Here is a 12,418-nt window from a genome sequence, read left to right as displayed (position 1 = left end):
CACTGATCTGTACCTCAGTATGTCAAGTATGGTTTATTTAACAAGAATCTATCTTTATTCTGGGTAGGAATTTGATGGCACTAGTCAGAAATGCCCTCATTATGCTAGTCTATACCCCCCGCCAGCAAAAAAGCGTTAAATATTTCATAACCTTTGATGCTCTCCTGGAATAAGTGATGGTCCTGAAAGGTTCTGCAGTGTCTGAAAGAAGCACTTCTCTAAGTACAGAGATGCTACACACAGAAAATACCTGCAGGCACTACGATAGATACCAACTGGTTATCATAGATGGACCACTGACCTTATGCGAGCGTGGGACACCACCTCTGCAGAAACACACACCTGTGCCATGGACATCCCTTCATTTGCTGTTACTAAATACAAAAGGAGAAAGGAGAATGAAGATTCAACAAGAAGTGGAAAAATTTCTAGTCTGGAAGAGACTAAAAATTCTCTTTTTTTATGCTGGTCCTAAACACTTACATCTCTAGTATTCAAAGCATATCCTAAAATGTGTTTTAAAATAATAAATCGGTCTCATCAACTAGCAACATTTTTAGTTGCTAAAACTTTTAGTTGCTAATCCTTTGTCCAATTTGAGGATGAGTGGCAGATTAAGTCATTATAGAAAGTCAAGAATCCAGATGACGGGGAACGGATTGTTTTCTTTGCTGTTCTTAGCCTCTACAATCGGTCGAAGAGGTGAAAGGTTCACGGAAACAGTTGAGAGATAAGCCAGACAGGGAGGCTGTTTGACCTGCACAGCCTTTGTACAGAGCAGTCAAATGTTTCGTATGAGAATTGGTACTAACATATTCAGTTTCAAGAAAGAAGCAAATTCGGATGTTGAACCTCGGGTTCAAGGTTAATACCCCCGGAGTGGAGAGGAAGGAGGCTCATAGGTATGATACATGCATATCTTTGAAATGTAACACTAGCCTCCTAGCCTAAAATAAAAAAATTTTTACAGCTATGCTTGCTGCACTGCTGCATCAGATATTGATAACGCAACAAGAAATGAGGTTAAGGAAAAGCAGAGAGGAGAAAATTTGCACTTGAGCTCCCAGCTCCTTCCTCTCTTGCTGATTTTTAGCAAAAAGTGCTATTTAGCGACTCCTTCCCCTCTGTTGTTTTTTTCTCAGCACTGCCCCCAACCAGCTGGGACGTCATAACCAGGCTGTCTAAGGCTGGCGAGCAACCTCACGCTGTGCCATTAAGCCCACGTCACTCACGAGAACGCTCAGAAAGCTGTTCATCTCCAGCACGCACCCAGCCACGCGGAGACGGGAGCACGATCGTGCTGGTCCGTGGCTCTGCCCGTTTGCCCCAGGACACCTACGGCCACAGGAGAGCGATGGAGGAGGGAGAGCCGGCGGCAGCTGGGCAGTGCTGTTGTCCCACGGGCAGGTGGCACGGGGGAAGACAAGCTCTTTCTGCTCTCTCTTCTTGCATCACCTTGGTGTGCGACACACTGCAGTGCGTCGCTACATTAAGTTGTTCGCAGTGAGGTCACTTCATAAAAGGAGACAAAAAGAGCACAGGGAGGCATTTTTCCTTGCCTTTTTCCCAGCATTTCCGGTAAGAGCCCATACACCTCTCCTCATATCCTGCATTTGGCGTCTTCTGGGACCAAAGGGAAGCCTCAAAGCAGATGGGATTTAACTTACTTACATTCTCTATAGCTAACTCAAGTTTCATTAAAGACAGCTGTAATCCCAGACGTCTCTGACTGGGTTAGCTCAGTTCTTTCTTTGCTTTTATATCTTTAGAGATCCAAGCTTAACAATAATTTTGAATCAAAGAATGAAAAAGAGTGAGAGAGTTTGTCAGAAGCATCTAACAGACACCAGTTTAACACACAACACTGCAGCAGTTGGAAATTGAACCCCAAGCACCAGCCCGTTCTTATTTCCCAGTTCTTCACGTTCCTTTATAAGGGCAGCAGCATCCACCCTAGACTGAGACTGGAGCGCATCACTTAACACAGCAATAAGCAGAACATACGCTAGAATCAGGGAGAGGGTAGCGCAGAACTGGCTAACCCTTATACCAACAGGGGCCTTTCCGGCGTTCTGCAAAGTTCAACCCCTTCATTTCTTCATAAGTTTAGGCTCTGTTAACATTAACAGCAGAAGAATAAATTTAGTTTAAACCTTTTCCTTTGCTCAGAATGGTTGGTCTTAGCTCAGATTTAGAATCGTCACCCTTTGAGAGCTAGTAAGTAAGGCAAACCTTCTACAACAGAACAAGCCAAACCACTCTATGTTGAAATAAGGTTGCTTTGCAATCTGTTTGTGTGACGTGCCACAATAGGAATCATGTATGCTGCTTTTATTCTGAATACATTTATTTTATCCCCACACTTCCAGAGTGCAAGTTATACGACAGTGTTGTGCAAACATTCCTCCAAAACTTCATTTACAGAACTGAAAGTAATTGAATGCACAAATTCAATTCACAAAAGAACTAACAAGTTTCCTTTCCTGGACTTACAGCATCAATTTAAAGTGTTAATAATATTGTGTTTTCAAAACAGCCAGGACAGAGCAGAAAAGTCTTGTCACTTCTTGCAGGGCTAAATTCAGTTTGTCAGTTATTCCAGACTAATGGCAGTCATTCCCCGTACTGAGGAATGCACATAAGCAAACAACTAAGACAAAGGTCTAATCAAGAGGAGAGAAGAATTCCTACTGTAGATCTCTATTCTCTCCAAAACAGCCCATATTTTGTTGGAGTGCAGGTAACTTTCTCGCGTCTAAAGTAATTTTTCAGGCAAGCATTTGCATTATGAAATGTTACAGTTATTTCCACTGTTACTTGATTAAATCACATATAATTTGGCAAAGTCAGTGTCTCCCATAACGATGCCCAGAGAACAGAGAGAGGATGCAGACCCAATGTATGTATCGAATTCCAAATATTTTATTTCCTCTTTAAAAGCTTTTTATGGACACTATTATGCAATGAGGATTAGAAGTACTCATGTAACAGCCAGTGCTTTAGCATCCCAAAACGATCACGTCCAAGACTGCTCAATGCACTTAGGAAGTGATTCCATTCGGTAAAGCCAACAAGATACACCTTGTCATGAATTCCAGTCAATTATAGCTGAATTCAGCCTGCGTCCTCCTGCTGTAGTTTTCCATCACCTCAACACGGTAACAGCCACACAGACATGTTTTCTCTCATTACCAATCATTAAACAAAAATAAAATTAACAATTAAGTGTGGTAGGAAACTCAGAACCCAATACATCAAGCATCTTGAATTCCAACTTGGTCTTTGGCCAAATTGCAACAGCACTTATGGACTTTACACATATTTCTTTGATAATATCATGACTCCTCTTTTTCTTTTCTTTTCTTTTTTCTTTTTTTTTCCCCTCTGTCTACATTAGTAGTCTCTGTTCCCAATTTGCTGTGTAATGAAGTGACACAGGGTTTAGGAACGTCCCTTGGAACAAGCTACCAACCCCCACCGCCTGCTGCGACAGGGGACTCACGGCTCTGACTTCATGGCACCCGGGAGTAACAAGCTCAGAGCTACTGCTGCAGCCCTGGCAAGAATGAGAAAAAAGCAACCAGACTCCATACGTCCGCCCCAGTGCTGGGGGGGTGGAAGTGAGTGAGGAAAGATTTTCCATGCTATAGCCAGAGGCCCATCTTACGGGAAACTTTAGTCAGTAAAGGCAAAATGTTACTGGAATGTTGCCTTCCCTGAGCTTGCATGGAATTTTTTATTATTATTAAATTTGGAGAAACAGGTGTGAAAAATTCATCTCTTTCCCCATGAGCCTTGTTCAGACACTGTGGATTGCGTGGACTCCGTAAGACGCAAAAGGGCTTCTGTCTGGCAGGGTTGCTTGCAGACGATACCTGTTTCTAATTAGCTGGGGGTGACCCCCCCTGCCGCCCACCCCAAGACAAGGAATTAGCAAGTCAGGAGGAAAGCATTTGGCAATAACAGCAATATTGTCTGCTGAAACAAGCTGCCAAATAACTTCCTTTGCACTCAAAGTATCCCATGAGGTAGCTGGAGAAGTTAAGCTGGGACATCTTAATGCTTTGTGAGCAGCCTCAATGCAAATAAACTCCCCTCTGCATGTCGAGGATGCTCAGCTCGGCTGAGAGGGTACCATGAAATGACACTGCGCCCCTACTAACCTGCCACCTGCCCTGATTATTTAGGTGAGGTGGCACAGACTGGCTTTGTGGAGCTAGAAAGGGTCTTTGTTGTTTGTACCAACTCCCCAGCCACGCTCCCAGGTCTCATGCCCTCAGGGCAGGACCTCAGGGCGGATTTGAACCCTTACTGCGCTGACCAGCTCCTACTCCTGAGACCTCGCGCTAAACATGCATGCAACATGACTCATGTCAATGCTCACCTTCAAGCGGCTTGATAGGCGTTTCTAACTAGTCAAGAGGGCAAGCTGCTGCAAAAGAGACCCCGTGTCCTATTTAACAGGAGCGTCACTAGTTTAGAGCGCTTAATAACTTCAAGGTAAGAAGCTCCTGAGTGCACTGACGTATATCAGAGCAGCAGGGAGTCAGACAACGATAGCAAGATAGCTAAGGAGAAACGCCCTTTGTTTTATTCTGTGGGGCCCTCTATTATAAATTGCCTATGTTTAAGGACAAGTAACAATTAACGAAGGATCACACAATAGATTTTACTCCCTTCAGTGGCTGCCCCAGATGGTAGAGACCCAGATCCAGGGAGTCAGATGGTCCCTTTTATTTGTATATTTGCAGATCCAGCAAAACAGGCAGAGCAAAGAACAAACAACGCTTCAGTTAAAGAACTTGTATCCCAGGGCACGGACACTTGAGGCAGTTATTACAAGATAACTTTGGAAGTGACCCGCAGGCACCTGTGCCTGTTCTAACACCGTGGTAAAGATGAAGGGGGAAAAAAATCATATTTTTTGCACCTACTGACAGACAAAACCAAACAGCCCAGTAACTAGGGCAAAACGTCACAAATTGCTTCCTCACTTAACCTGTGCCATTTTCAGAAGACTGCAAGGGTTATAGTATAGCAGCTATATCAAGCAGACCAAAAGACAAGACAGATACCTTTCAGGTTTCCTCTTTTGACAGCAGCCCAGGGAATTAAAATCTTCTCCTGCATATTGTTCATAAAATACACGGATGATTAAGGAGCCTGCCCCTGCCCATGGGCTGGCCAGAAGGGCCACGGCAGGGTGGTGGTGGCTCCAGGCCTATACACATGTGTATATTTATATACCTGCTTATTTTGCAAAACAAATACCTGCACTTCCCTTTCTCTTTTTGCTTCTAGCCATCGTACTTGTGTTTTGCTCCTGTGCAATGCACTTATCCAAGGCGACAATGTATGAGCTGCATTTATTACAAATTTCTCTCCAAATAAGAGGCTTTGTTATTGAAAGCAATGTTTTAAAACCATGTAAATGTTAACACTGTGTATTTTCAAATTTGGATGCTGAACTACCCAACACTCAGAGCTTTTCTCAGAGGAATGTTGTAAGTGGGGTGTTCGTTCCACAATTAACCAATTTAGACACAAGTTACTGGAGTGGCTGGACTGCTCTCTAGACCTGGTCTGGCAATTCTCATTTTTCTACAGAGTCTGATGGAGCTGCTCACGTATCACATACCTCTTTCAGTTTTCTGGGGTTTTTTTTGGTTTACCATGAAATTGAACCTCCTACCTCATTAAAGAAGAATCTGATGAAAGGGAAATCTATTTCACAGGAAGCAGATACACTTACCACAGAGCCATGAGGTTGCCTCCAGGCTGCTGTGGATTTAAGCAAAACGTGGGAGTCGACAAAATAGTCAAGGTGTTTTAACCAAGCAGGAAGGGATTGAGGGAAAGGAGAACACCCAGGAACACACTCTGATCTTACTTAAAGGCGTGTAAATCCAAAACAGTTTCTCTGAAACCCATGACATTGCTTCAGATTTTGGTTGGTGTAAATGAGCTTTGAACTTGGCCTCTTAAGCGACAGGTAAAAAGTTTGATGTTCTAGACTGGAGGAGAGAAAGCGGTTAATGTTTCACCACACTGTAAAAAACCAACTGTGTCAATAGACTGTATTCCACCTAGAGGAAGAAAGTTTCTAAATGTGGTTGCATAGGTGCAGCCTCCAACCATAGTATCCGAAAATACAAGGCAAGACATAATACGTCAATGGAATATTATTTTTTCCCTGAGAATAGGAATGATGTGATCATTGAAAGTGTGGTTTAGGGAGCCTCATGACTCAGGGTGGTGCAAGTCTCACATTCTTTCACAGGTTAATAGTTCTATTTGGAGAAAATATCAACAAGCTGGACACGGCTGCAAAGCTTTCTCCAAATGCCTCCAGGACAATTCAGCTGGAAACAGGGCTGAGCACAGCGTGAGATCCAGCTGTCCTCGGAGAACTCCAGGGCTTACTGGGTCTAATTGAACTGTTTCCTTCGCTAGTTAAAAGCAAGTAGCACAGGAGGTTTTGAGGACTTAAAATTAAAAATGACTACAAATAACATACTTGATATTCCAAAAAGGTCATCACTGAAGGTTCCTGATTACAGATCTGTAGAAGGCCAATCAGAATGACTGGGCAAAGTCCACAATTTTTAGTCTCTGGACAAGGGGGCCAAAGGATACAAAATGATACCCCATCTATGTCATTCAAGACTGAGACCACATACGCCACCACATTAGAAAGGCACTTGGCTCTTACACCTCAAGATTGTTCAAGACTGGAAGGTTATAGTCACACCTGCACATTAACTTAGTTGTCCCTCTGATGAGATCATGACAGGCATTTGCCAGAAAGTCATCTACAATAACCATCTTTGCTGGGAGCAAAGGCCTGCACTCAAAATGGCTGTGTTAAGGACAGAAGGAGGCCTTGGAGATAACAGGAATAATGCTTCTCTCCTCCTTAGGGCATGTGGCACACTCAGCATCCCCTGCAATCATATGCCCAGAATAAACCTGCCCAGCACGTGCAACTCATATCAGAACATTACCAAAGTCTCTTCCTCACTGAGAAACATCTCACCTAGGTGATTTTACACTGCTTGTGTAGTTCAAATCCTTTCCTTCCTGCAGTGGAAATGACTGATAGAGAAGCAGGTCCTTGTACCCTCTGCTCCACTAACCAGGCACTGTCAACCATATACTCCCTCATTCAGTCTGAATTCAAGATCCAGATTATGGCTCAGAAACAGCTTATAAAGATGTTTCCCCCTGCTTTATAAACTATCCCTGCACCACATACAGCTCCTGCAAACAGCTGCAGCCACTCCAGTTTGTCTCCTCTAGAAAAAACATGCAATAGCTTATCTCACGCATATTTCCAGGGCAGACAAACTCTGTGGTTTGCTCTGTAAAGAGGTTTTGCTTTTTCCCTTTCTAGCTGCATACTTTCAGAACCAATATCCTGGCTCTACTAGGTAGGTTTTAAGGCCCATGGAACTTTTGAATTGAAGCTTTCACACCTCTTTCCTCCTTTATCAATCCCAGTACAGTCATGCAGCGCATCCAACCGCATCACATAGTTCCCACCCTTCCCTTGAGAAGCCTCATTTCAGTGTTCTTGTCCTCATCTTGCACTTGGAGCTGCCTAAATCTTACCTTTGTCTACAGATAAACCTTTTGTGAAGACTTATTTCTGATGTTCCCTTAGTAAGTACGTAGATGAGCTATACTCTACATCATTCATATGCCCTCTGAAGAGAGTAGGTCTGCGCATGCACTCACGTGGAATCCCTCTCATCTCTAGTTATCTTCTCCCTGAACTGAGTGTTCATAGTAAGGACAGTGTAAATTCCAGTCTATAGAATAACATCGCTTCTGTATGACTTGCTACTTTAATACCCGAGTGAATCATCAAGCCATGAGATTTACCCTTAGTAATAATTGTCAAGTAAGGACACACTATCTCCTTTTGCAGAAGGTAAACTGAAGCGTGAGACAGAAAACATACAGCTTACCTAAGAATCAAAGGCAGCTTTTCAGCATCTCAGTCCTAAGAATCCTAGAAACTGAATGCTGTTTTCTCATCTTCAAAAATATTTTTAGCTTTAAATTAATTTAAGAAAATATTTGCAGGATAAAAGGAACAACTCATTAGCTCACAGGTGTTCTCATCCTATGGATAGATGCAACTGCTCTGATTAAGCTGGTGTGTGTGCTACTGGGGCACCCAAAAATCTGATGAGGTAACAACCTCATCACAGAATATATATACACTCATACATATATATATGTGTGCATATATGTGTAATACATACACACACACTCTCTCTATATATTTTAGGAAGTTCCTGGCAACAAATCATGATTCTATCAGGATGATAATAACGACAGCAGTAGCAATGATATAAGTCATTTCCTCTTGCCTTAGTCACTATACAGGGCTATACAATGCTGGTTGGTTACCACGGAAATCAATCATATCGGCCTGAATTTTCTTCTTTTAATATAACCTCTTCTGCCCCTGTTCTTCCCTTCCCAAATACTCAGTTTCTTGACAAAGAAACAAAACCAGTAGACAGCTTCCTCACTCTGAAAGCCTGCAGCATGCTGCAGCCAGCAAGTGCTCTGTCCATCCATCTCCTCCCAGGGGGGCACAGTTTCTATGATAGATTTACCTTCCCTCCAGCATACACAGCCTGGTACTCATACCCCAGCCTTAGCATTTCCAGTTAAGGAGCTCCAGTTAATCTCATGAAATCTGACTTGGCCTGTCTGGTAGCCCAGCTTTTTGGACAGCCCTCATTGTGGTTTTTAATACATAGCAATCTCATTGCTCCTTCCCTTGCACCTGTGAAAGGGTGCAGAGCACCCCTTGGCTTTACCAAAGTCTAGTTTGCTCAGAGATCAGAACTGCAGCTGTTGATGACTTCTAACTCTTTTTGGCATGTTATTAACCAATACTAATAGATGCTACGGTAATGCAGACATACAGACAGGAATTAATAACATGACTGAAGTATTTAAAGTGACCATATGGTATTTTAATCAATCACTTTGCAGTGCTGTTGCCAGTGGCAAGTCATTTAGCTTTTGATATCTAGGCAAACTGCAAATCAAAACTGTGACTGCAGCTTATATGAATTCACACCAGCTAGTCCTAGACTAGATGGTAAAGGGAGCGATGACTGTGAAGATGTAGAAAATAATGTTTCCACACAGACTTTTTGATAACAGGCTGTATCACACCACGGAAGTCACTGCAGGTATGTTCCACAAACCCAGGAGAGGTTTGAAGCTTACTTTGAGGCCTGCTGCAGTCCTACCACTTGAGTCCTACTAGCAGAACTAGGAAGTTTAAAGGCATGCAGTTAAGTCAACATTAAACAGCTATTATACCTTTGGCCTGCAGCACAGATGTACTCGAAGGCTCCATGTAAGTGTCTGGCTCTTTCAAATAGAAAGCAAAAATAAAAGATAAAGATGATTACAAAATACCAGAAACTCCTAGAAAATGAAATATTTTCTGGAGTGACTTTTGGCCTGTGATTTCCCCATTTGCCAGGAGTTTGGGCTGCACTTAAGCTGGATGTTACAATGTTGTGTGGGTCCCTTCAAGGAGCAAGGAGAAGAGTTTTGCACTGATTGCACAGTCTTGTCTGAATTTCTTCAGCAAGATGAGCAGGGATTTTCCATTTCCCATGATCATTCCTGACTGGCTGCAGTGATCTCCCCCAAGTTACCGAACCCTTTCAAGTACAGGACAACTGAACTGGGCCTACTAAGAGATATATATATAGATATATATAGTTTTTTTTTTTTAAGCTAGGCACAGATTTGCAAAACTAATCCCCCCTTTATATCAGATAAGAAAAGACTCTAAATAAGAGAGCAGCCCAGTTCTACAAGGAAACTTAGCAAATTTTTCCTACAGCAAAGGCTGGGAAATTCTTTGTTTCAGTAACTACCCACTTCTTTCAAGATCTCTAACATCAGCGTCTTCACAGCTGTTTCTAGGTTAGCCCCAGAAAAAAACAGAGGTCTTTGGCCTCTTAGTTATACGATCTCTGCTGGAAAGGCAACTACTCAGGCATGCTAATGCATTTTTGGGTGCTTATGCACAGCAAAATGTAGGTGTGACCGCTACATTGCTTCAGCATGGTGGCACAGATAATGCCTGTAATAAGCAGGTGGCAGTAGGCGGTTTGGCTGGAGGTGAAATTAGCATTAAGTCTACTGGAGACTGTAGCCACATAACGTGGTGGCTCTCCAATACTGAAATCCGTCACATATTTTAAAAGTCCTTGCTATTTATGCCACCAGTGTGATTTTTTTTTGTTTTAAGTTACACACACTTATATTACAATTAGCATTTTGTTTTGCTGCATAGGTCATCAATACGTGAAGATGGAAAGGAAAGGTGGACTCTGAATGGGTCCGATGCAGGCTCCTTTCAAAGTAGCTTGAAGACCCCCAAAGTTACGACATAAATGGCAACAAAACCGTTCACTGTTCAATATTTATATATTCTTTAAGCTGCAAAGTCTTCACAAAGTCTTACCACAAGATAACAGAGAGATCACAATAATTTTGAGGTGGCAAATGCTCTCAACTATAATAACCTCTCCAACTCACTGAAATTCCTATGTACCTATAAACATCACTTTGGCTCCCATCTACACTGTCTGGCCAACATTTACTACAAACAAGTCTTCAGCAGACATTCTTGAATCACCATTAATTTAGGGTTCCCTTGTGATAGGAAAGGGGGATGTAAGATCCCTTTTAATGGTTCTCGTACCTTATGAGCTCCAAAGTAGGAAAAATCCTGCAGGCGTATTACTCAGTGCCATCGAGTTCAATAGCAGCAAGCAAAAGTGACATCATCAAAGGCACCAACTGTGTTTCTCAGAGGTATTTGGATGAAAAGGCAATGTGGGGGACTGATCTCATTTTGTAAGAATCCCAGCTATAAACAGATTAGCAAATTATTGTGACAGTCAGTAAGCCATTCGTGAGAATGTTTACCACTGAATTCCACAGGCCAGGATCCGTCCAGCTCCAGCATCTTAAAATACACCCAATGAGCAGAGACTTCCAGGAATCACACACTGCTAAGGAAGGTTCCGGCGAGGCAGGCTGGAAGCTAGAAGATGACTGGAGAAGAGGGGGCAGCGGGTCACTCTTTCCCAACTCTTGCTCCAGGGATCAGGTTTAAAAGCCAGAAGACAGAAAGCCCAAACGCTAAGCACATCTGGTTGCGTGGAGGTGTTAGCCAGACGAGTCTGACTAATGGACCTGTGCCTACAAAAGAGCTCCCTAAGGTGTCAGGCTAGTACCGCGAGTGAAAGATGATGTTTGGTTTGAGCTTTATCTACATCAGAATGTTGTGGCACTTTCTCGCTATAGTAAAATATTTAGGGTATTAGAGTAGTAGAGTCTCAGAAGCACTGGATGGAAATACTTGTACAGACAGTCTCATACAGGAAAAAAAATAAATATTTCTACAATGTAAGTCATGTTCATACCGGTGAAGCAAACCTAAACAAAATCCTTTCTGGTATAAGATAGGGCTAAGATAGAAACTTGGACCTGAAAAACAATGAATTGTACTTTAATACAATTCTTTGCTTTTACAGCATCTTCTATCCGAAACCCACACTGCATTTTGTATAGTTATAGATAGAAAATAAAACAAAGGCTAGATAACTCCAATAAGGTCAAATACAGCATCTTTGGTAGAGTCACAAGAAGCCAGACCAAATCCTTCATCACTTTGCCAGCCTGCAATGAAATATGCTGCTTCTGGGAAAGGCAGAACTAGAAAGAAACCCCTTCCCAAACTTTTCTCAAGTCAAAAAATCATTTTTCCTAATGACCCCACAACAAGACTCAGATCCCAAACTTGCAGATACTTACAAGTATAGCTGACTACAGCCCTCTGGGCTGCTCCATTATGAAACCTGGTTCACTGGTGTCATATTGACTCACTGGGACCCCAAGCACAAGGCAGAACAAAGCTGAGGGGTTGTTGGAGTCAACAGGGAACAAACATATCACCGAGTCCAAATTCCTGCCTTCAACAAACCAAAGAATTTCCTCCTATAGTTCAACATATTAATATCAATACAGGAATAATTCCTAGCTTGAAATAGGCATCTTCTGCGCAGCTATTTATCTACCTGTCTAGAGTTTCAGAAGGATATGTAAGGGCCAGCGAGGAACCAATCCTTATATAAGTTTCACTGCTCCTAATCTGACCTAAGGAGCCTCAGTCATGTTTGCCTTTTTCATTGCCTTGTTAACGCTGGGCAACGATGCATTCCCTACCAAGGATGGCTATGTTCACAAATATTTACAATGACTGACTGAATGAAATCCTACTTTGTTACATCCACACTTAAGTGTGCCAGGGAACCAATCTATTATACTGCCAAATACAGAGACCTTCATGAAATAAAAACTT

This window comes from Struthio camelus, chromosome 20 (assembly GCF_040807025.1).
Source record: "Struthio camelus isolate bStrCam1 chromosome 20, bStrCam1.hap1, whole genome shotgun sequence".
Lineage (NCBI taxonomy): Eukaryota > Metazoa > Chordata > Aves > Struthioniformes > Struthionidae > Struthio > Struthio camelus.
Note: the sequence above shows the minus strand (reverse complement) of the source record.